We start from the raw sequence: 24,806 nt of genomic DNA, 5'->3' as shown, positions 1-24,806 counted from the left end.
AATGGGTTAGTGTAGGGCAAAAATTCATGGCAGAAACTTAAGTTCCTATATTTTATCAATAGGCTAACATGCCAGAGTGGCAAGAATGGATCTGTAATGTCCTCACTGCTGATATGGCAGAGGAACACCAATTCATATAAGCAGGAAACTATCATCATTAATATCATCACAAAAAAAGAACTTGGGAAAGTGTCCTGTACAGTTGTAATAGAACAGGCCTGTAATCCTTGCTGCTACTGTAAAAGAAGACTGGTAGGAGATAGATTTCAAAAGTTCTGAGCTGAAATACGGCTAAAGTCAATGCTAATTCTGCACTTAATCCAATAATAATAATAATAATAATAATAATAATAATAATAATAATAAATAGGAAGAGAGAGAGAGAGAGAGAAAGACAGAGAGAGACAGAGACACACAGAGAGACAGAGACAGAAAGAAGGAGAGAGAATGGGATTCAGTAGTTTTGTTTTTTGTTTTTTTCTGGATAGGGAGTACTAGAATGGGGGAAGAATGGGCTGGCTTATCAGCTTTATTGTGATTTGAGGAGAATAGTGCGTCCTAGTGTTTATCTTCCTTCCTTTGTTTCTGTTTCACTTTTAATGGTGTCCTAACCAAATCTGGTTTGATGTTTTGTTGAACTAACAAAGTCTGGAAGTGGTCAAGGATAGGAGGGGAGAAATCCTCCACACACTGGTAGGGAAGGGATACTAGAATACCAAAGGAAGATGAAAGACAGAAACAGAAACAGATAGACACAGAGAGAGGTAGAGACAGAGAAGGAGGGAAGAAAGAACAAAAGAAGGAAGGAAGAAGGGAGGAAAGCAAAGAAGAGAGGAAGAAAGAAAGAGAAAGAAAGAAAGAAAAGAAAGAAGGAAGGAAGAGAAAAAGAAAGAAAGGAAGGAAGGAATAGAAAGAGAGAAAGAAAGAAAAAGAAAGAGAAAAATTTTTTCAGGCACTTCCTCAAGATCTGATATGCTTTGCATCAAGCTGAAACCTAAAAGCCAAAACCTAACCCATAATGAACATTTCCAGATACTCATAAAATAAAGAGGAGAACTTTAAGGCATCAGCCCCCTATCCTGAAAGTTTAACCAAAAATTTCATCAAAATAAGGCACATTAAAAAAAAAAAAAAAGGAAAAATATTATAGAGAAGGTGACCAAACATTCATCCGTATCAAATATTGTGATTTCTTTTTTGCTGACATATAATGGAAAGCTTGTGATTACATTTTTAGTATTGTAGATCCAAGAGTTCTTGAGTAGTTTTCTTAGCTCTTCCCTAAACACTAGTTGAATTAGAAATGTAGAGCAAGATTATCTGAATTTCAGCAACAGTCCATGTAGCTTACACTTTACTGGCAATAAAATTAAATAAAGAGTAAATGAGTGATTTGAAAGGTTAAGTTGTCCCATGCTTCCTTTCTGATGTCACTGTTAGGACTTGAGCACTCTGAAAATAAATAGTGAATGGATAGCCAAGGGTTTATGCAAATTCTTAAATGAAATGCCAGCAACTAATTATGAAAATAAACTCATTTGTGCTCTATAAATATCTAATTATAATAAAATAGGAACAACATTACATTTCCATCTCCTGCCTCATGTGCTTCTCACCCACCACTGATTTGTCCTCTTAAAGTCAAAAAACACTTCATTTTTTAAAGTGGCATGTTTTCCTTGGTTTTTATTTTTCTAATTTTTTGAAGATCTGTGGGGGAAATAATTTTATTTTAAAATCGCCCAATTTGAACAGTTTTATGATTTTGATAATTGTATCCTTCAAAATAATGTTTTTAAAATATAAAGTTTTTTCCCCCTGTCTTTCCTTTTGGAAATGTTCATTGGATGCTAAAAATATTTTAGGTTGTTTCTCAGAACAGTTTTAATAATGTAAATTACCATTGTGGCTGTATGAACATAATCTAATCTGCTATTGGGATCATTTAATTAGCTATTAATTGGCAGTATATAAAAGACCAAACACTTCTAAGATTTTAAAACAATGTCATCATCATCATCATTAGCAATTTGTATTTATTGATTACTTACATGTTTCCTGGAAACAAACAATATACTATAAAGCCAATATTTCCTTTTTTTTTTTTTTTGAGCTGAACCAGGGTTTAGCTTATCCAATTCTTTGCTTTACCAGCTAAATTGTAAACATGGAAGGAATTGAAAGGAAACAGGGGAGAAATACAGATTATGCTAGTTGCATGTATGAGTCCATGTATACATCTATATGAACTAAACATTGACTATATTTGGAAGATAACTTGACTCACTTATTATCTTTTTATTTCTGATAATTATTGTTCTTATTTTTAGAGAGCCAGAAATGGTAGGTCTATTGGGAAAATATTCAATATGAAACAGAACAAAGTAGATTATTTCACATGTGTAGGCACGGACAAATTGAAATTTTTCTTTTAATTTTTTTTAAGAGAATGTGTTTTTGTGTATATAGATAACTTGTCTGAGCAGGTACTCATAAGTATATATAGTGAAATAGATTCAGCTCATCTTCACTCAAACTGAGTATTTTTCTCACATATAGCTTCAGTTTCTAGGTGTCCTGAAAATGACAAAAGCAAATTTCACATACAGGATGATATTTTGGTGATTTTTAGCATTCTCTCTATTTTTAGGCACTGTGAATTCAATGTTTGCAATTGAAAAGTGACTTCCTTTATAACAACTCCAAAATTAAAAATCTCAAATTATTTCATAGGATTGATCAGTACTTAACCTCAACTTAAAACCATGTTTCCATAAAGAGACTATATATGGGGGTGTCAAGGCTTATGGGGTGGTAGTTGTTAGTAATTTGAAAGAAATTCATAATGCAACATTAGATTTTCTGAATTTGTAAAAGAAAAAAAAACCAATCCAAATCTTTTCTCTATAAAACAAATGTCAAGACACTTACCTTCCCCCAACCTGATTCTGCTCATTTGTTTTTGAAAAATACCCTATTCCCTTCTCTGAAAACTGTAGCTTTCTGTGTAATAACCAGCTGACTCCAGATTGTTTTAATTTTCATTAAGAAGGATTATCCTAGTGAGACTTGGAGGCATTGTGGTTTACACTGTGTGTAAATAGAGGCAGAAATATTGTCCTCTTGTGTGGTATTGTTTTGTGCTTTTTTTTGATGAGGCTCTGGTTTCCTCTTGCACAAAGAGAATATCTAATTGATATCATTGAAAGTTGTTTTTCCCCCCCAAGGCATTTAATGTTAAGTGGAGCTACAGCGGTTGAGAAATAGACTGTATGCTTTGCAAAAAGCCAGACTAATAGCACTTTTGATGGACATCTGATTTTAAAAGTGCTGTATCTTTCATTAAAATTTACATGTAAAGTAAGGGCAAATACAATGACATGAAAGCTAATTCAACTTGCACATCTTGACATAATAACAATCACAAGAAACTGGAGATCCCAGATGGCTGCTTGGCCTTTGCCATCCTTTTAATAAGCTACTAACTGCTAATTATTTCACTCTTTTGGGCAAGTTAATTTACTGTTGACTCTTAAAGAGATATTGCTCTTTTTTCCCTTTTCCTTTCTTCTTACCCTGCAACACACACACACACACACACACACACACACACACACACACACACACACACACACCCCAGAACCTTTTCAATCAGAGCTTTTCGAAAAGCCTTACCAGAGGCTGGAGGCTTTCCAGCAGACAGTAAAAATGATGTAAAGCAGTAGGGTGGAAAATGCTGCTTTAAATACATTTTCCTGCAGAACGCTTCGATGCCGGGTGTATGTGTGTTGTTCAGTTTGGCTTGGACAGGACTACATTGTCACATTTGGAAGAGCAATCGATCAAGAGGCTAATACAGGGTGAAGATCTGAATTTTGGAGCTTATTTAAGAGGAGAAGAACAGCTGCCTTTTAAATGGTCTCTAATTTTGACAGTTAATGCTGTTTTGTGAATGTGTGATTTTCTGTGATAACGTTGGGGAGGGATGATGGTGGGTAATAGCTTATTTCCTAGGCTTTATGATAATGCAGCCTAGTGATGAGAATGTGGTACTAAAATAGAACATGGTCCATGAGTCCCTTGAATACATCAAGCCTGTGGAAATATGGCTTTTTCCTGCCTTTAGAAATCTTTTGGCTTTCCAGGAGAGTGATGTTAACTTTTACTACAGACACAGGATTATTAAAAATGAACCATGTGTGTGTGTGAGCTGGCTTCTTTGGAGTGAGTGTTCTGGAAAGATCCTTGTTTGCAACACTCTCTCTGACAATCAAAATATTTATTTAAAGATAAGCTAATGAATAGGGCATACAAATGGTTGCTGAACCATTATTGAATTGACAGTCTTCTCCTTAGATAGCTGCTTTTCAAAAAGAAAATGTAAACCTCAGGTATCTTCTTTTGTTTATTTAAAATGCCCTTCCACTATCTCTCAAATAGAAGAGAACTCAAATTAAGGGAGAAAAACACCTTACAAATGTACCAAGCTATCTCAAACCACAAGTACCATTTTTTTCTTCTGTAGTATTGAAATAAAGCTTGGTCTGTTACATTGAACTTCAGGTCTTTTTCATTTTTTTTTTAATCCTGTAAAATGATTTAAAATGTGTGTGTATAACTATCTTAATGAATCTTCTGAGGACTAATCTTAGATCATTTTAGTTGTCTGATACTACTAATCTGATTCTAAAATGTAACTAGGTAATATTTTGTACAATGATCTGATGACTATAGAATGAAAATACAAAGATTCTACTTATGTTTTAACATTTGGGATGTTGTAGCTATTAAAAACAATTTTAAAATTTAAAACATAAAATAAAAAAACAATTTTAAAAAACCAAAAATGCATCTTTAAACTTCAAACGTGACTCCAAAGAAATCCAAAATCATAGGATTTGGATGAAGCACATGAACTACATTAAAGATTCCTCTTAAGCGTATTTTCTATTTTAGTTAGAAAATCATTTATTGCTCTCTTTTTTTCCCTTTTGGATGGGCTAACATCAAAAGGGAAATTACTGTTTCCTGGTTGTAGTAAAATGTGTAACACAGATGTTAAAACAACTGCAGTTTTAAAGACACTGGAGCCTTGTTAAACACTTCTAGTTTGTAGTACCCAAGTGCTTAAATGGATATCCATGTAGTGTGTGTGTAAACAATGCGTCTGATAATGGCTTGCTTAACTCTGAGAAGAGCTTATCACAGCATAAAATGGGGGAAATTACAGAGAACTCTTTCAGGCTTACTTGCTTTGAAATTTGAACAGGTTAAAAGTTTTCATGGTGGTTTCTCCATTGTATGACAATGTTCAGGTGTCAGGTGTCTGAACTATTCTTGGCTCATTCAATATGATTGATGCCTAGATGATGAGTGACTGTTTTGCAGACCCAGACTCTGTGGTAAAGATTTGCTTCTTGGTTTGGTTAAAGTGTGTGTGAATATTGCAGATTTCCGTAATGTATCGTTTAAGGGCCACTCAATTCTTGTTTTGATAGGCATCTAGGAAGATTTCACTCTGTGAATGTGCTATTATTTATATGTGAAATTAATGTTTATAATTCAGAGTTACATTATGATGTAAGGTTTGATTTCTACAAGTTATAAAATAGTTATTATAAGTTTTATACTCATTTTTTTTAAAAGCTACCAGATTTGACAATCAAGTAATCATTGGCATCCTTGAATAAAACAATGTCAGTTGAATGATTAGGTTGCCAGAAAGATTTCAAGGTGAGGAAATGGAGGTAATATGTATAGACAGAAATGAAAATCAACAAAATTTAGTTCAAAATTTTGTTTGTATAGCCTAATATAATGCAAAGTATAATAAATAATAATAAAAATGAAATGATACTATACCCATTTATGGCAAAAGTTTGTAGTGAATATCAAATAAGATAATTGTTTTACAGTGCTTTGAAGATTGTTAAGTGTCATATAAATGCAAACGATTATCAAGGCCCATTTAGGTGCTAATTTCTGATTTTAAATTTAAGTACCATGGACAGCATACACCAACAAGTATGGTTCAACCTACCCTAGGTTATTTCTATATGTCTTTGTTGTTCAAGTTGCACAATAGGTAAGGCTATGACTCAGGCTGAAAGCCAGTCACTCTCAGAAATTTTATTTGAAAAGAAGCAAAACTCAAATTTTGGAAAGCACTTTACTTTTTCTGAACTCCAATATTCTTTTTTAAGTCCACGTTAGATACCATCATGAGATAATAGTTATAAAAAGCTTAGCATAATGATTGATACATATTATGCACTTAATAAATTCTTATTTATATTGTGACTGGATGTCCAGTGGACAGAGACAAGATGGATGATTTCCTTTGTTAGTTATTAAATATATACAAAATATATTTAAAAGTATTTGGTTAAATTTGCCTTGAGGAAAATATATTATTTTGTTTCATCAAACCTTAGAATTGTGGCATCTCATTAGTGAAAGAGATTTTAGAAAACATGTATCCCAGTCACCTTATTTTAAAAATAAGGAAATTCAGACCCAAGGAAGTAAAGAGATTTCAGGTTGCCAATTCAAAAACTGATATAAAAAGATCTCCTCCTTGAACCCCCCTTTCCCCTTTGTTGTTGGCAGTTATGTGTCTTGCTTACCTTGGATTTTAACTCTTCTTATGTTGATGCAGCTAATTAGTAGCAGAATAGGATTTAGAATTAAACTTAATGAACAAGTAATGGATATCCTCCATTTGTTTGCTATCATGATAGGAAAACAAAGATGAAAAGTGACATTGTTTCTCTATGAAAATAATTTACAACAAAATGAGGAGGGAGGAATCATAGATATACAAATAAGTAGAATACAAGGTAGAATGTGGTAAGGCAAAGAAAAGATGCAGCCAATATGCTTTTAAAAGGTTTTTTTTTTTTTTTTTATGGCATAAGACTTTTATGCCATACTACTTTTAAATGGGTATCTGGGTAGGAATCAGAGAAAATGGCTTTATAGAAAATTTTGAACCTGATCAGGTCATTGAAGGAGATTTTCATATGTAGAGATATGGAGAGAACATAATTAATGACTACAAAAATGGAAACATATAGAGGAGAAAAAAAAAGGGGAACAGCTAGTAGAGAAATTTGACTACAACAGTGTGAAGGCAACCAGCACAAAATAAGCACATAATAAAAGTAAATAGGATTCATACTGCAGAGGTCATAAAATAGGCTAAGAGTTTAATATTTTATTGTAGAAGCAACAGGGCGTTATAGAAAAGTTTTGAGCATTAGTGTGTTTATAACCATTCCCATGAATTAGAAAGATTATTTTGTCACAGAAGTAAAGAAGGAAGGAAGAAATAAACATTTTCCTATTGTTTAGTCATTTTCATTCACATTTGATTCTTCATGATCCCATTTGGGGTTTTCTTGGGAGTGAAGTAGTTTGCTATTCCTTCTCTAGTTTATTTTTACAGATGAAGAAATTGAGTCAAACAGAGTTAAGTGACTTGCCCAAGGTAACCCAGGTAATAAGTGTCTGAGACCAGGTTTGAACTCAGGAAGATGAGTTTTTCTGACTCTATCCACTGCATTTGTTAAAGTGCATAATATGTGCCAGTCACTATGCTAAACTTTTTATAACTATTATCTCATTTGATTTTTACAATAAACCTGGGAGATGAATGCTATTTCTATCTCCATTTTCCAATTGAGAAAACTAATATAAAAAGAGGTCAAATGACTTTCTTATGGTCCCACAACTAGTGTCAGAGGTCAAATTTGATCTGTGGACTTCCTGACTATATGTTCTGAGTTCTATATTCTGAATAGGCTGAATTGGAGAAGGATAAGACTGGGAGATTTGTTTAGGTAATTACTATAGTCCAGATGAGAAGTAGATTAGTGTTATTAAAAAGGGAGTGGCATATGAAAAATATTGTGGAGGAGGAATACATAGCATCAGACTACTGATTTGATGTGGTTTGTGAGGGAAAGAGAAATCCAAGGTGATTGGCATTTTGAAACTAATTGACTAGGACGATTGTGATGTCATCTATAGAAATAGGCAAATTGAGAAGAGATGCACCTCCTTAGCAGGAGGTGATAATTAATTTATCCAGGGTGAGTTTGAGGTGCTGGTGGAGATGTCCAACAGTCAGTGGGTCAGTTGAGACAGAAGCTCACAAAAGAGATTAGAAGTGAAAACTCAAATATCACCCCCCTCGCTTATCTGTCTTCACCCAAATCTTTAAAAAGAGATTATCTTTCTTCCTGTAAATACCAACTTCTCTTTTATACCCTTGATCCCATTACCTTCCATCTCTTCCAGGAGCTTCAATCTAGTAGATTATGAGTTTGAGCCTCACAATCATACCTTCTCTCTCCCTCTCTAATCATCAATCTCCCCTTCCTACTGGTGGCTTCCTCCTCCTCCTCTCCTCCTCCTCCTCCTCCTCCTCCTCCTCCTCCTCCTCCTCCTCCTCCTCCTCCTCCTCCTCCTCCTCCTCCTCCTCCTCCTCTTCCTTCTTCTTCTTCTTTTCTTCTTCCCACTTTAAATATCCTAAAATCAGATATCCCCATCCTTGAAGAAACTCCAACAAATCAAGTCAAGTGAAGATACTTGATGCTACTAATCCTTCAAACCATTGTTGGATATGTCTTCTCCCTTTTGTAGCCAAGATCCTAGAAAAGACTGCATTCATTGTCTCCATTTTCCACATCTTCTGCTCAATTCTTAATCCTTAAAATCTGGCTTCTAATTTCACCACTCAATTAAAATTATTATCTCCAAAGTTAACAATGGTCATGTCAAATCTTTTGGCCTTAAAAAATATATATTTTTTTAATTTTGAATTTAACAAACATCAGTAAAAGTAAATATTTTGATATTCAAATAACTTCTCCCCTAAAAAAGAAGTCATGCAACTGTGCACTTCTGTTCCACATTTAAAAATACATTAAATTTACCATGACATTAACGAAAGTGCTGTGCTTGTCTATGACCCCCCTTCTAAAATTCTTTCTATTCTGTATTTTATTTTTCTATTTATATTGCATTATATTGTGTACTTTATAATGTCTCATTGATTTTCTTTGTTCTTTTTGCATCTCTATCACTCCCTTGTAACACTTCTCCTCCAACCTCCCACATAGAAGCCCTCCTCTTTAACAAATAAATATATTTAAGTAAAACAAATCAATACATTACCAAAATATGAACATGTATGACTCATTCTGCCCCTTTAGTCTGTCACTTCTCAGCCAAAAGGTAGGAAGCATGATTGATTGTTAACCTTGTGACAGTCACTGAATTGATTAGAGCTCTTGAAATTTTTTAAAGTTGTTTTTTGGTCATTGCATAAATTTTGTTTCTATTCATTTCACTCTGCATTGGTCATATAAATCTCATCAGAATTTTTTTTTCTAGGTCTGTCTTGTTTATAATTTCTTAAAGACCCAATAATATTCCTATACATTCACTTTTTTCACTTTGTTTCCAGTTCTTTACTACAATAAAAGTTTATGCACACATACACACTAACACACATCTATCTATCTTCATACATATAAATTCTTTCTCCTTGCTTTTGACTTTTTGAGGTCAAGGTTGAATTTCTAAGTATTTCTTAGCAGTTGGATTTCTAAGACAGAGTTTCAATTGGATAACTTTTGGGGTATTGTTCCAAGTTGCTTTTGAGAATGTTGGATCAATTTAGAGTTCCACTTATTTAGCACATGCATGTGCCTATTCTTCCTGAGCCCTTCTAGCAATATTCTTTTCCCTCTTCATCCATTTGATGAGTTTGAGGTGGAATGTCAGAACTGTTTTAATTTTTATTTCCCTTATTACTAGTGCTTTGGAAATTTTTTTCATATTGTTATTAATAGCTCATATTTCTTCCTTTGAAAACTGCCCATTCATAATTTAATGGCCTTTTCTTCCTTATCCTTATCATTTTTGACCTTTCTGTGATACTGTGGACTACTACCTCCTTTTAGATAATATTTTCATGGGATGTTCATGACACTCCTGATTCACTTCCCAATTGTTTGGTAATTTTTACTCAATCTTTTTTTGCTGAATTAGCCTCTTATATGGATCTATGCCAGGACTCCATTACGCATTTTTCCCCCTTTCTCAGTGACCTTATAGTAATGTAGAAGCAAAGGTATGTAAGATGATCATTTGAGGCAGTCTATAGGATGAATGGCAAATCAAATTTATAATTGGAGGATCTTCCTAAAGCTGTAATTACTTTATAGCCACACACACACACACACACACACACACACACACACACACACACACATACAAGTTACCCTATAGCCACATTAAGGGCAGTATCAGAATTGAAACTCAGGCCTCTTGAATTGCAGTCCTGTGTTCTTTCCATCACAACATGATTATTCAAAATCTTAGATCAGCTTTATAACATCATTGGTTAGCAGATTAGGTCATCAGTATCCTGGGTCTGTGCCCAAAGAAATCATCAAAGAGGGAAAAGGGACCATATGTGTAAAAATGTTTGTGTTGGCAAAGAATTGGAAAATGAGTAGATATCTATCAGTTGGGGAATGGCTGAATAAATTATGATATATGAAAGCAATGGAATATTGTTCTATTAAAAATGATGAGCAGGCTGATTTTAGAAAGGCTTGGAAAGATTTACATGAATTTATGCTGAGTGAAACAAGTAGAACCAGGAAAACATTATGCACAGGAACAGGATTGTGTGATGGTCAATGAGAACATCCTATGATACTAAGGAAGTATCAGCTCAAGAACTAGTTTCATACTAATGCTGAAAAATCAGATTGGGATTCCTAAGCAAGAATGTCTTAAACATAACTTGACTTCTCCAAAACACCTAATCAAAGATTGGCTTTTTGATGGTTGGGAAATGATCCTGTGTCCCTAGGTAGAACAATATCCCAGAGTATTAGTTGTTTTGCCTTATTGGATTAAGACTCATTGTATGTTATCAGCTGACTTAGAAAAGAAACACCATAACCCATTGATTTTTTTCTCTTTTTGCTGTGTCACATTGACTGTTTATATTGGAGTGAATGTAATTTGTCTTATGTGCATTAGAATGGTGCTGTGAGAATTATTCACTTGGGACTGATTTTTGACAAGAACTTAATGATATTTCTACTTCCTTTAAAAGTAGTTTACCTGATTTAATTTCAGATTTCTTTTAAAACTAAAAAGGGAAATTTTTTCTCCTCCTTGGGTTAGAACATTTATTTTTAAGCTAGTGTCACTCCTTTTCCCTCTCCTTCTTTTAAAAAATGATTTTCTCCTTCAGGTATTTGCCATTTGTCTGGTGGGTTAAGTTTAGTACTCTTCCATGAGGCATCTTTGGTAGATGGTGATCAGTGCATGAAATCAGTTCTTAAATGCTTGCAAAATTGCCTTCCTTCAGACTGTTTTGATCACAAGGGCTCTCAAGTGTCAAAGTCATTTGGAGAACTAGATAGATAAAATGCATGAGCACTAGCATTTTCCAGGATAGAATAAATAAATGTGTTTTCTACTGTGTGCTTAGCCTTTGATAGTGATTTGTTAAAAGGGAAAAAAAAGAAAGGCAATGATATTAAATATTTACAAGAGTTATTTAGTCGTATAATCTCATGCCATGTATCCCTGTTTAATACTGAAATCAGCTACAGTTTAAGGAAAAGTCATTAAATCTTAGTGCTATGAAGGTTACCACAGATACAATATCAGAGAAATTTACTAATAGGTATGACTTTTATCAACTTTCCATTTTTGTTCCCCTCTATCCCCAAATAATCAGAAAGTAATACATTTAATGTTTCATTTGCTGATCTCCTTGCTTTCATTCTTTCCTCCGTTGTCTGGCCAGATCAGCATCTAGAAACCCTTTTATAAGTTTTCTTATTTATCCACTTAGCAGACAAACACATATGTTGTTCTTCCCTGGAGAGAGCTGGTTACATCTCCACTTACTGGCTTATCTTCTGGTCATAGCTTGGCAGATTGCTTTAGTGGTTGAAGCTCAGTGCCTGTTGTTTCTGGGAAATGGTTTATCTCATCTGAAATGAGATGTAAGCTCCTCCTCTGCCGCCTCTTCTGCCTCTTTCTAAAGAATAGATCTTTTGGCACTTTATTATTCATACTATTTTAAACAGTCAGTTAAAGGCTGTTAGCTAGAGTGAAGTGGAGAAGTAGATTGTAGAATTCCTAATCTCCTTCAAAGCTCAATTCAGATATTAAATGCTACATTTTGCTCTTCTCATCTGTGAATACTCTACCCCTATCCCCTCGTATCTTTTATTAATTCTTAAAAATACATTTATATGTATACATATATAAATATTTATATAAAATCCATATTTTATAAGAATTTAATAAATAAAAACATACAAATAATTAACTTTGTTACCTCAAGTTTCTTTCCTCTCTTATTCATCCTTCACAATGATTTTTTTTCCCTAAAGCATAGTCTGGACCATATTGTTCCCCATTTCAAAAAACTCCAGTGGCTCTCTATTGCCTTTTATACAAAATACACATTCTCTTTGGCATTTAAACCCTTACAATTTGGCTAAATATGATTTTCCAGTCTAATCATACTTCCTTTCATATATTCCTACGGCTTGACAAACTGGCCTTCTCATTGTGCTTCACACAAGACATATTATTTGTTTTTGTGCTTTAAGTACCAGACTTGTTATACATTTCTTCCTCAGCCCATCCTCTTAGAATCATTTGTTCCCTTAAAAACTGAACTCAAGTACCACTTATAGTTTCCTGATGCCACCCCATCCTTTCACTACTTCTTATTGATTTTGCATATACTTACATATGTGTACATCTCTCCTGATATATAGGAGCATAGGTACAGTTCTGCTTTTAATCTTTTTATTTCAAACTCCTACCATAGTACTATCACAAAATAAGCCCTCAATACATTTTGTTGCTTGAGTATGCTTTTTTCCCCCGACATTAAAAAGAAAGGTCCAAATGATTTTTATTGTGCTGAGCTTAGTCCAGATTTAAAGTATGCTCAAATAATGCTTCAAAAAAGCATTGATTGACAGGTCAGATGGCACTTCTTTTTTCATGTAATTATTTAAAAATTCTTTTTAATGGTATTTATTATTATCACATTTGAGTTTTTAATGTTAACTCAGATCCTCCTTCCTCATCACAAACCAACATTGCTTATGCAAGTGCTAGCACTAAAGGCATTATGCCAGGGTGTGCTTGAGCCAACTCTAAGTGGCTTGTTTACCACTGGTATGAGATTTTAGTGTGAGCATTTCTATTTCAGAAATCCCCATTCACTACAGATCAGGGTTTGATTTATTGTTTTGTTGTCTAGATTTAACAATGTGGAATAAAGTTATAATTGTGTGTATATGTAATTTTTTTTTCTTGAGAGAGCCCAGTCATTCAACATTTATTAGCACATCCCTTCTATTGGGTAATGGCATAAAGATGTGAATGCATCCACATTGGAAAAGAAAATTGGGCAACCTTAGTACCAGGCCATAACCACTCTCTATAAACAATACCATTTAGTTGTTCTCTTCAAAAATCCCCTCTCCATATGCAAAACAAGATTCCTCACTGCTTTCTATTTAGATGGAGATTCATGCTGTCTTCCTCCTCCTCAAATCCACATGTCCTGTTTCATTTTTAAAATTTATTTTTATAAATTGTGCTGATGTCTTTTTCTTTTGTGTCACAGTTATTTCTAGATGCAGCATATCTTTCCCCCTTAAATGAATCTTTTCTTAACAAAGAAAAAACAAATGGTTAACTAAAAACAAAAGATGTTGTAATTTATGGGATATTCCTCCTCAGTAGTCTTCCAGCCTATCTATTGAGTGGCCAAAAGTATATCTCATTGCCTTTTATTCAGGATCTATATTGGTTGTTAAAATTCCTCAAGAATTAGGTTTGTCTTTAGTATTCTTTTTATGTATAGGTTTTGTTCTTCTGTGTCTGCTTATTTACTTTTGCATCAGTTCATACAAATCTTTCCATATTTCTCACAGCATAGCAATACAGGGTTATTCCCTCCCCCTAAAAAATTGAATACTATCAAAAATTATTTCTCAGCCTAACTAGGTTATCAAAATCAATTTATAAAGTAGCAATTTTGAAGAAAATCGATAAATGTGGTCACTACAATTTAGTGCTCATTGCATCCTAGTTGATGAGTAATCATTTTTCAAAAGTGTTACAATTTTTTTTGATCGCTCTGCATTCTTTTATTTATAAAATACAATTTGTGTAGTCATTTCACTTAGATTCTAGTACTTTGTAACCTTTTGTAGCTTTTTTTTTTTTTAACAAAAAAGATTATGACATACTTCAATGTGACCCAAACTCATTGGTTTTATGCTTTATGTGACCCTGAACAAACTACTCATCAGTGCTATAAACAGTTTTCTAAGAAGATTAGTTGAAGAGGGGGTGCCAACTTTCTGTGGTAGGAATTTATTTATGCATTGCTGTATACCAATAGGATCACAGTCAGGCTGTACCCCATCCCTATACACTGTTTAGATTTTGCTGAAACTAACACTGTCTGAAATAAGTGGTCTATTGATAAAGGCTTGGAAATCAATTTGTTTTACACTGATTTCTGTTGCAGAAGATTTGTCATAGTGGAATTTCTTGTATATTACAAATCCTTATAGATTTGACCAGTTATGGACAAAAGGAGGTTACCAATACCACATGGAATTTTATGGAGTTGCCCAATTATGAATATGAGAGTATTCTCATATATATGAGAGCAGAGTCTTAGATTTAATTGATGCCTTGAACAACAAATAGATAACAATTACAAGCATTTATTAAATATATACTATGTTCCAAGCACTGGGTTATAAAGAAAGGCAAAAATATAGTTCCTATCTTCAGAGAAATCACCATCTAATGGGGGAGACACCATTCAAACTATTATATACAAACAAGGTTTACATGGAAATAAATTGAAGATAATCTCAGAGGGAAGACTTGAAAGACATTAAGGGGAATTAACAAAGGCTTTTTGCAGAAGGTAAGATTTTAGTTGAGACTTTAAGGAATCAGGAGACAAAAATGAGGAGAATTCCACACATGGGAGCGACAAGTTAAAATGCAGTATCAGGAGGAATATCTTATTTGAGGAACAGCAAGGAGGCCCGTGTCACTTGATTTTAGGACATAAAAAGTAGTAGGGCTGAAGAAAACTTGAAAGACAGGGAGGAGTCAGGTTATAAAGGACTTTAAAAAAACAAACAGAATTGATATTGTTCATTTGTACAATTTGTTTCAATTTGATATTTAGTAATAGGGAACCACTGAAGTTCATTAAAGGGGAAGTCAGACTTGCTTAAGAAGATCACTTTGATAGCTGAGTGGATAAAATGGATTTGAAATAAGGAGACCAGCCATGGAGGAGTTCTAATAGTCTAGGTATGAGGTGATGAGGGCCAGGAGTAGGGTGATAGTGATGTCAGAGGAGAGAAGGGCAGCATATTTGAGAAATGCTTTGAAGTACAATTGATAAATCTTGTCAATAGTTTTTGTATCATTTTGTTCACCAAATAGCACCCCACTTTCAACCTCTTTTTCTTCTGGTTTAACAAGGGAGGAAAGACCTTCCTATTTCCAAGCTATGGAAAAAAAAAAAAAAAAAAAGAGAGTGAGAGAGAGATAGCCTGAGGCTTATTGAGTATTGGTTTGTTAGCAGGTATTACTGATGGCTACTCATTTAAATTCCTGGATTTTTATGTAATTTTATCCAGTTCTATACATAGGAAAGGTGGAAACTATGATTTTCTGACAATGATTTCTTTTCTTATTTTTGCTCTCCCCCCACTACACATACTCCCTCTTTTACTTTGTACCTTTTAATCCATTGTGAGAGAGGCTGATTGAGCCAGGCTTTTGGAAGAGATGTCAGAGCTTGGTTAATTCTGGCCCTGTGAGTTTTTTTTTTCCTTCTGTTTTATCTGGCTTTTTGTTTCTTTGTATGCAGGTCTATGATTAGTATTGAGTCCTTTCCAGAATTCCAGCAATTATCTCACAGGTGGAAAGATTAAGAAAGAGCAAGAAGAATTGCACTGGGATTAAAAAGAATCCCCCCCCTCCCTCCTTTCTCTCTTTCAAGTATAGGAACAGAAAGATGTAGCAAGGGAGGGGGAGGGCAAAAGGAGTATGGAAAAATTGTTCATGATATTTAGACTCCCAAAGGAAGGAAGTAAATCTTAAGGGAAAGATTACCATGAACTCAAGCTGATGGTTGGATTATGAAAGTTCTTGGCTCTTTGCCTTATTGGAAATGTTGGTGGATCCTGGGAGGGGATGCCAATTTTCTATTTCACTCTCTCTCTTTTTTAACCTATAATTTAGGGCTAACTTTGTATTAGCCATATCTTCTCCCTGCCATCTGAAGGCAGTCAATAGAAGATCATAAGATCATAGATTTAAAGCTAACCAAACTGGGATATTTTACAGATGAAGAAATGAGGTTATTTATTATTATCTTATCAAGTCTTGTCAATTCTACCTTTCCAACATTTCTTATAAATGTCCTCCTTTTCTTCTCTGATACTACTGTCACTCTAGTCCTGGCCCTCATCACTTCATACCTAGACTATTGTAGCTGCTCCATGGGTGGTCTCCTTGTCTCAAAGCTATTTTATCTACCACTCATATATTATAAGTCATTTGCTCAAGAATGCAAAATTTAAATTTTAATTATATATTAATATATAATAATATAATTAATAAATATAAATAATTATATAATGCATTATAGTTATATATGTGTATATATGTTAAGTGACTTGTCTGAGGTCACATATTAAGTAACTAAGCTAAATTTGAACCTAGTTTTCCTGACTCTCGGGCTGGTGCTCTCTCCATATAGAGAGGCAGGATTTGAACTTAGTTCCTCTGAACCAGGAGTCATTGCATTTCCTCCTGTACTTACTTGCATGAGTCAAGAGGGCAAAGGACATACTATGACCAAGGTGCATTTGAGGGTACTGCAGTCTCAAGATGACTTATTTACTTGGGGAGTAAGATGATTCTATGTAGAGAGAAGAATATCCAGGTTTGTTTTAGTTTAACTGAATGCCTATTCAATGGAAAGTCCTAGGAGCCATGTAGAAGTTGAAGGCAACATAGTTCCTGTGATCAAAATACTTAGATAGGTGGGGAGACATGGTTTTTTTAAAAGTTGCATATGATACGTAAATGACAGCTAAAAAAAGTTATCACAGGGTCTTACATGCAGAGGAGAAAGAAAAATGTGTAAAATTGGTCTGGGAATGCTTCATTTTAGGAAGAAGGATTTTGGAATTTTGACTTTTGAAGGATGACAAGGATTTGGAGAATTGCACTGGCTAACTCAGATGCTTGGTATTCATTCTCTCCTTGCCAGTACCTCACAGGGTCCTACTATTCCTTTATGATGTTTTTCAAGCTGGGAATGATGATGCAAGCCTATAATTCCTGCTATCCTGGCAGGTGAAGTTTGTGAATTGCTTGAGCTAGGGAGTTCTTTGATGTAAAAGTCAATGTTTTAGCACTAATCTGGCACCAATAAAGTAAGCTGTAGGAGCAAAGGGCTATTAAGTTGCCTAAGAATGGGTAAACCAGATCAGCTTAGAAGAAAAGAGGGTCAAAGCTCCCTTGCTGATGAGAGTGGGGATCCCTGCATTTCCAATATGGGAAAAACAAGAGAGACTCAGTTTTTTGTTTTTTTTTTTTTTTGTTAAAGATAAACACCAAACATCATCTTCTGCAGGAAGCCTTTCCTAAACCCAACAATTGCTAGTGTTCTCCTTCCCAAACCATCTTAATACTTAACTACTTTTGTTTTTTTTTTTTTGTTGTTGTTGTTTAATTATTTTAGTCGTGTCCAAATCTTCATGACCTCATTTTGGAGTTTTCTTGATAAATATACTGGAGTGGTTTGCTATTTCTTGCTTCAGCATTTTACAGATGAAGAAACTAAGGCAAACAAGGTGAAGTGATTTGCCGAAGGCCACACAGCTAAAGTCTGTGACAGGATTTGAACACAAGAAGATGAGTCTTCCTGATTCCAAACTCAGTGCTCCAAGCACGCTGCCATCTAGCTGTCCACTATTTAATTATTTGTGTATATAAATATTTGTGTATATTTTACATTTGTGTCAAATATGTTTTTTGTATATAATCATTCTTCGCTCCCCTCACCTAACTATAAGCTTATTAAAAGTACAGATTATTTCATTCTGACTACTTCTATCTATAATGCCTGGCACATAGTAGGCACTGGAGAAATACTTGTTAGGTAAATTTGGAAAAATCAGAAATCAAAGTCAATTAGTTACTCAATAAATGAATTTGGATCAGTGCCGAGCTATCTGTAAAATCTTCCACTTCAAGGAAGACATGACTTTGGCATGTGGTATGATCATCACCCAAAATTACATTCAAGGATGTGTGAAGGAAACCCAGTTACTATCAGAGCTCCATTGATTCCACGAAACTGCTATATTTAATTTGAGTTTATTGCTATGAAAAGGAGTCATAGAAAGAAGCTTGCAGTAATTGTTTGAATGCCTGCTCCAACTTTCATCAGGTGAAAATGGTTTCTATTGAGTCTCTTCCTCCTTACCTTGATCTCAGCCCATCAATTTAAGTCACCTGATGTGGATTGCTATTGATGGATTGCTGGGTGAGGAGGCAGCCTTTTGTTCTCAAGTGAGTTTTTAATGGTGGAGTTCTCAGTAAATATCTTTCTTTTTCAAATGCCTTTCATTGAGTTTTTTTTTTCCTCCCTGCCTCCCTTTTTCCCTCCCTCTATTCCTCCCTCCTTCCTTCCTCCCTTCCTGTCTTCCTCTCTGCTTCTGTGTCTCTTCTTTTTTTGATTTCCTCTTAATCAGCTGCTGCCCCCTTGACACACTGACCTAATTCTGAACTACAGAACTTGTCTGTTTTTCCCCTAGTTTGAGGGGTTCCCTAACCACACAACTATTGCCACCTCCACCCAGTAGCACCAACCTGAAGCTAAAGCCTGTGACCAGAGAGGCAGGGAGTACAGTGACATGAAGTACAAGGAATGACTTATGAAAAAATAATGCACCATATTTGATAGGTTAGGAAATAGGAGGTTATCAATAGCCCCAAACTTAACAACAGAAATGAAGTTACTCATGCCCCCACCATGGGATCTAGAACCATACCCTACAATGGACCCACTTCATAGCATGGAGGTTGTGTTTTTATATTAAAAATGTTTTTTGTCAAAATAATGATGATGAAAATGATGATGACAATGAAAACAGATAGGCATTTAATAAATGTTTATTGATTGCCCCTCACTTTACCAGGAATTTTACAAATATCTCCCCAATCCTCACAACCACCCTGGGCAATGCTATTATTATCCCCATTTTACAGATGAGGAAACTGAAGCAAATAGGTTAAGTGAAATAGCTAGCAAATGTTTGCGACTAGATTTGAACTTTAGTTTTCTTGGCTCCAGGCCCAATTTCACAATACCCGGAAAAAAATCTCACATTGAATTCAGAAAAGAGAATGTCTTCTTTGGTGTCCTACAAGAAGTCAAGGAGAAGAACTAAGAGTTGACCGGAACTCACAACCCTGATCGCCTTAGTTCAGTGTTGTTATCTTTAGGCAGCTGAGCACATTCTTGGACAAAGAGATGACCTTGCATTCCAGCTTAATTGCAGCCACAATTGGCTGTTTGATGCTTGTCTCCTGTCACATCTGTATGAAGCATGATATAGTGATTCACCTCCTAGGGACTACAGAATCATTAAAAGGTGGTTTTTGTGATGAATAGAGAAATGGTATTTTATCACTCCATTTAAGAAGGGAAAAACTGGGAGTAGGGAAAGGAATATGCATTTATATAGCACTTACTGCATACCAGGCATATTATCTCATTTTAACTTCTGAACGATCCTGCAAGGCAGATGCTCTTTTGACCCATGCTAATTCTGTGACTTTTGGACAAGTCAGTTACTTTCTCAGTAGCCTATTTAAGTTATAGGTGAGTTATTGATCTGCATGGAGGAGAGAGGAAGGAGAGTTTCATGCATGAAGAGGCAATAGGTTTACATTTATTAAATAGTATGTGCCAGATATTGTATCAAGTGCCGGGGACACAGAAAATGGCAGAACAGTTTTTGTTCTTGAGGAGCTCACATAAAAATAGGGATGGCAACATTTATAACCATATAAAGATACAAAATGAATGCAGAATAGAAAGCAAGTGACATTAGGCAGAAAGGTTGAGTTGGATGGGGAGAATCTAGGGAAACATGGTACAAAAGGTAACATTTGAATTGAGTTTTGAAAGAAGCCAAGGATGTCAAGTGGGAAAGCATTCACATGAGATACAATTCTTGCCAAGATGAGGACGTTAGGAGATGGATGATTTTGATAGAGCACAACAAGGAGACTGGTAGGTGTGAGTGATATGGTCATTTTTAAATTGTGTGACCCCACCCCTCTTTGTGACCCCATTTGGAGTTTTCTTGGCAAAGATACTGGAGTGGCTTGCCATTTCCTTCTTCAGCTCATTTCACAGATGAGGAACTGAGGCAAACGGGATGAAGTGATTTGCCCAGGTCATACAAATAGTAAGTGTCTGAGGCTAGATTTAAACGCATAATGATGAGTCTTCTATATAAAAAATCTATGGAGAGATTGGATATGCAGGGTAAAGGAGAGAACTGAGGATGACAGAAGTTTTGGCCTTGGTGACTGGAAGGATGGTGGTATCCTCCATAGTAACAGGAAAATGTAGAAAAGGAAAGAAGAGAAAATAAAGCAAGTAAGAATTTATGAAGTGCTATTTGGCAGACATAGTGCTAATAACCTGTGAACAAAGAAAGGCAAAAGCATAGTCTCCTCCCTCAATGAACACAAGCTCAAACTAAGGAAACAATATACTATATATATAGACTCACATATATGTATGCATTGTGTAAGGTATGTACAGTGTACTTGAAGGTAATTAAGAAAGAAAACATTTGTTTAAAAAGCTCAAGGTCTGTCACTGCATCCAGAGCCATCTCCAGTTGTCTTGATCTACGTCTGGCCACTGTATTATAGATGGCTTTGAAGGAGAAAGTGAGGCTGGTGACTTTGCATAGCCCACTCTCATTTCATTCCAGTTTCCTTGGAAGTCAAAGCTTCACCTTCCAGGTGCTGTGGTACTTTTCTTCTAGAAAGGACAAACAACAATCACTACAAGATTCATTTGAATCATCCCCTGCCCCCATTTCTTGTTTGCTTAAAGACCTTTAAGTATCTGATTTAAATAATAATGCTGAGGAGAAAGCCTCTAGGAAATAACATCTCACAGAGTTTTGTGCAAAGCTGGGTATTTAACTTTTCACTTAATTCAGTGGCTTTATTTTGTAGGTCTAGTGGCTTGAGTAGGGAGGCCAGGGGGGCTGGGTGAGTAGAGAAACTCCTAACCTCTACTGGAAGAATAAAAGTGAATTGAAAGTCTCTTATTACACAATTAGTTGCGCCTCTTTGGATTGACTAGATGGATTTATTACAAGGTTTGGCTCTCGTTTCAGCCTAGGAATTGACTGGGTTCAGGTGTTTATCTGGTGTCTACTGGGATGTTGCATAAATAGATGTAAACAGAGCTAGTTGTTCAATTCACTCCGAGGAAAGTTAAATTGTAAGTCTTTAGGTTCCGCTAAGGGCCAATCCAGCTGGTGGGAGTGGGGCACAGAATGGGTACACATGAAAGACCATCCTGAGTTTTGTTATGACAGTTACAAATGAAAATGGTTTCAATTTAAAGCCAAATCGTAGTGGTAAGAAGAGAAACACATCCAGAGAGAAATTATTTATTCCTTACCTGGGGGCTAAAGAGCTTGTGGTAGATGTTGAATTCTGCCTTCCAGAAATCTCCAGGACATAAAAGTATATTGCATAGAAATAGAAGGGACTTTAAAGGTCATCAAGGAAAATCTCTTTATTTTATGGAAGGGAAACTGAGATCCAGTAGCTTCCTTGCTCAAAGTCACCTAGTGAAGTTCAAAGACAAAAAGCATTAATGGTTTCATTTTCTCAAAAAGGAAACAGAGGCAAGACGTTCTCCAATGATTTGTTCAAGAAGACAATTACTGCAATCAGGACAAAAACCTATTATCACAAATATGTTTTCTCTGACAATAAGCATTTATTAAGAATTATACTCTGCTAAGTGCTAAGGATACAAAGAAGAACAAAAATATAGTCCCAGTACTTCAAGCTTGCAATCTAATGCAGAAGTCAGGAGTGGAAAGAATATGTATATACATAAGAGTGGATGGAAGGTAATTTAAAAGATGAAAGCATTAGAGCTTGGGGGAACCTGAAAGGGCTCCTTTTAGAAAATCTTTGACCTGAGCCTTGAAGGAAGCCCAGGAAACTTAAAATGCAGGAGTTAGAAGAGCAGAGAAGAGCAGAAGTAAGGATACAGTGCAAAGGGAGATGGGCAATAACAAGTTGGACTTTAAAGGACCAAGGATTTTATATTTGATCCTGGAGGTCAAAGGTAGCCATTGCAGTTCACTGAGCAGACATTATGACCCATACATGCAGGGCCATCTCCAGTCATCCTGGCTTTTGTCTTGCCACTGGATTTCCATTATTCTGGAAGAGAAAATGAAGCTCATGACCTTGTACAACTCAGACCCATTTAAATACAATTCACGCCATTGTCAAGACTTTGCCCCAAGATGTTATAGGTCCTCTTCAAGAAATAAAGGACAAACAAAAACTATAGAAAAATAATTTGGGGAGTTTAGTAGAGGATGGAATAGAGGAGAAAGTGATTTGAAACAGAGAGCTGAGTTAAAAGGCTATTGTAGCAGTTCACCTAGGTTGTGTGAAGGCCCAGGGGATACAGTATATGAGAAATATGTAGATCCATGTTATGAGTGAGACTAAGAAATTGAGAGAGCTGGGTTACTGGAAAGGTATCAGAGGTGGAGCTTTTGATAGTAATATGGAAGTTTGGGAGAAAAGATAATGAACTCTGTTTTTATGCTAAGTTTATATGGGACATCCCGTTTGAGATGTTCAAGTAGCAATTAGAAAAGTGTAGCTTAGGGTAGAGACAAGGGCTTGATATGTAGATCTTGGAATCATCTGCATACAAGTGATAACTGAATCCATTGGAACTGAGATCATCAAGTGAGAAAATATAGATTGAAATGAAAAGGTTCCCCCAAATAAAGCCTATGAACTATGAACTATGGAACTGAGATCATCAAGTGAGAAAATATAGATTGAAATGAAAAGGTTCCCCCAAATAAAACCTATGAAAACTAAAGGAGTAGGTGGAGACAGAGGAATAAAGATATGAAAATCCAAATTTCTTTTGTTTAAACAGATACATGCATAGCATATGTAAACTCTTAAGTTAATTTTACTAATTAGCAATTGCAAAAATGCTATGACTATTTTAAGTTACACCAAATGGTCAAATGATTAGTCTTGTTTTATTCTTTCTGTTGTGAAAGCAGCCCTGAGACTGACAAATACAGGGGGCTACATTCTTTTGAAATTCTAAGCACTAATTTGTATTTCACACAAAAATATGGCAGCCTCTGGTTCTTTAAAAGGAGGGAGTGAAGGAAAATGATTGGTGCAGCTGCATGATATCTTCCTTTCATGTGTTTTAGAATATTAAATATTCCTGAAATCTGAGGTTGTTCTCCTAGAAATCTAGGGTTTGTTTAGAGCCTAGAAAAAGAAAAGGCAAATACAATTTCCTTACTCATAAGCTTTATTAAATAATAGAAATAGATTGGATTACTAAATAACCAGAAGTGGTTTGGACTTTTAGTTGAATCCATATAAAGACCATTTCCATCAAAGACCAACCATGCAGTGGAATTCATTAGGAATATGCAAAATTTCTTGGAGATATTGATGGAATTTTTTAAAAAAAGAATTGATATTAGCAAAAAAGTATCATTTGTGTACATTTCTTTATGCCCATCCTCTCCAACTTCCTACTATCTCTAGAAGATCCCTTTGATCAGTTTCTGAAATTTCATCTCTTTTACAAAGCTTTTCTGTCTAATATCTCTGAGGCTTTGACACAAAATATTCAACTTTCACTACTCCTCCTTACTTTCACCACTTTTCATCAGTGTTCTTGGAACACAGTATTAATTTATACTCTTTCTTTTTAACTTTATTTCCTACTGAGTTGCCAATATAAATACTTTTAGTCCATCTAGGCTGATACATTCTCTATCCTCAACACATCTTTCTCACTTCTGCTTTAGTGCCTTTGTTCCATTCATCTTTCATCCTGACTGTAATGTTCTCTCTTTTCCTCTCTACATACTTTCTAAGTTCAAATTCTGCTCTCTCTGTGAAACCTAACCTGACCATTATAGCCTATAGTAAGTTCTCCTTCCTCAGTTCTCCTGTAATCCTTTATTCATTGTTCTAATAAGTTGATATAATTATATTCCATCTCCAGGACAACTAAGTATAAAGTGTGACATTCCTGGGGTATAAAGACCTAAATTCAAATCCCAATTTAAATATTCCCCATATGATCATGGGCAAATCATTTAATTTGTCTGCACTATCCTGATCTGTGAAAGAGAAATAATAATAATAATAATAATAAAATCATTAAATAATACCTGCATTCTAGGATTGTTATGAGGATTAGATAATGCTAATAAAGCACTTTGCCCAGCCATTATTATTACTAGCTATTTTTCATAGGTATATCTTATTTTAATTTTTTTCTGCTGTTAGACTACTTCTTTGAACATGCCTTTTTTTTTTTTTTTTTTTTTTAAACAGTG

The 24,806-nt window shown here is 35.0% G+C and overlaps 1 protein-coding gene across 20 annotated transcripts in view; it reads left to right on the top strand.

Annotated features, from left to right (window-relative positions):
• The window catches only part of NRXN3 (neurexin 3), a 2,041,643-nt gene that overhangs the window by 168,390 nt on the left and 1,848,447 nt on the right, over positions 1 to 24,806 (top strand). The window lies entirely within an intron of this gene.

The sequence above is a fragment of the Sminthopsis crassicaudata genome, chromosome 2, assembly GCF_048593235.1.
Source record: "Sminthopsis crassicaudata isolate SCR6 chromosome 2, ASM4859323v1, whole genome shotgun sequence".
In the NCBI taxonomy this organism is placed as follows: domain Eukaryota; kingdom Metazoa; phylum Chordata; class Mammalia; order Dasyuromorphia; family Dasyuridae; genus Sminthopsis; species Sminthopsis crassicaudata.
The sequence above is the reverse complement of the archived record's forward strand: the minus strand, read 5'-3'. Positions and strand labels throughout refer to the sequence as shown.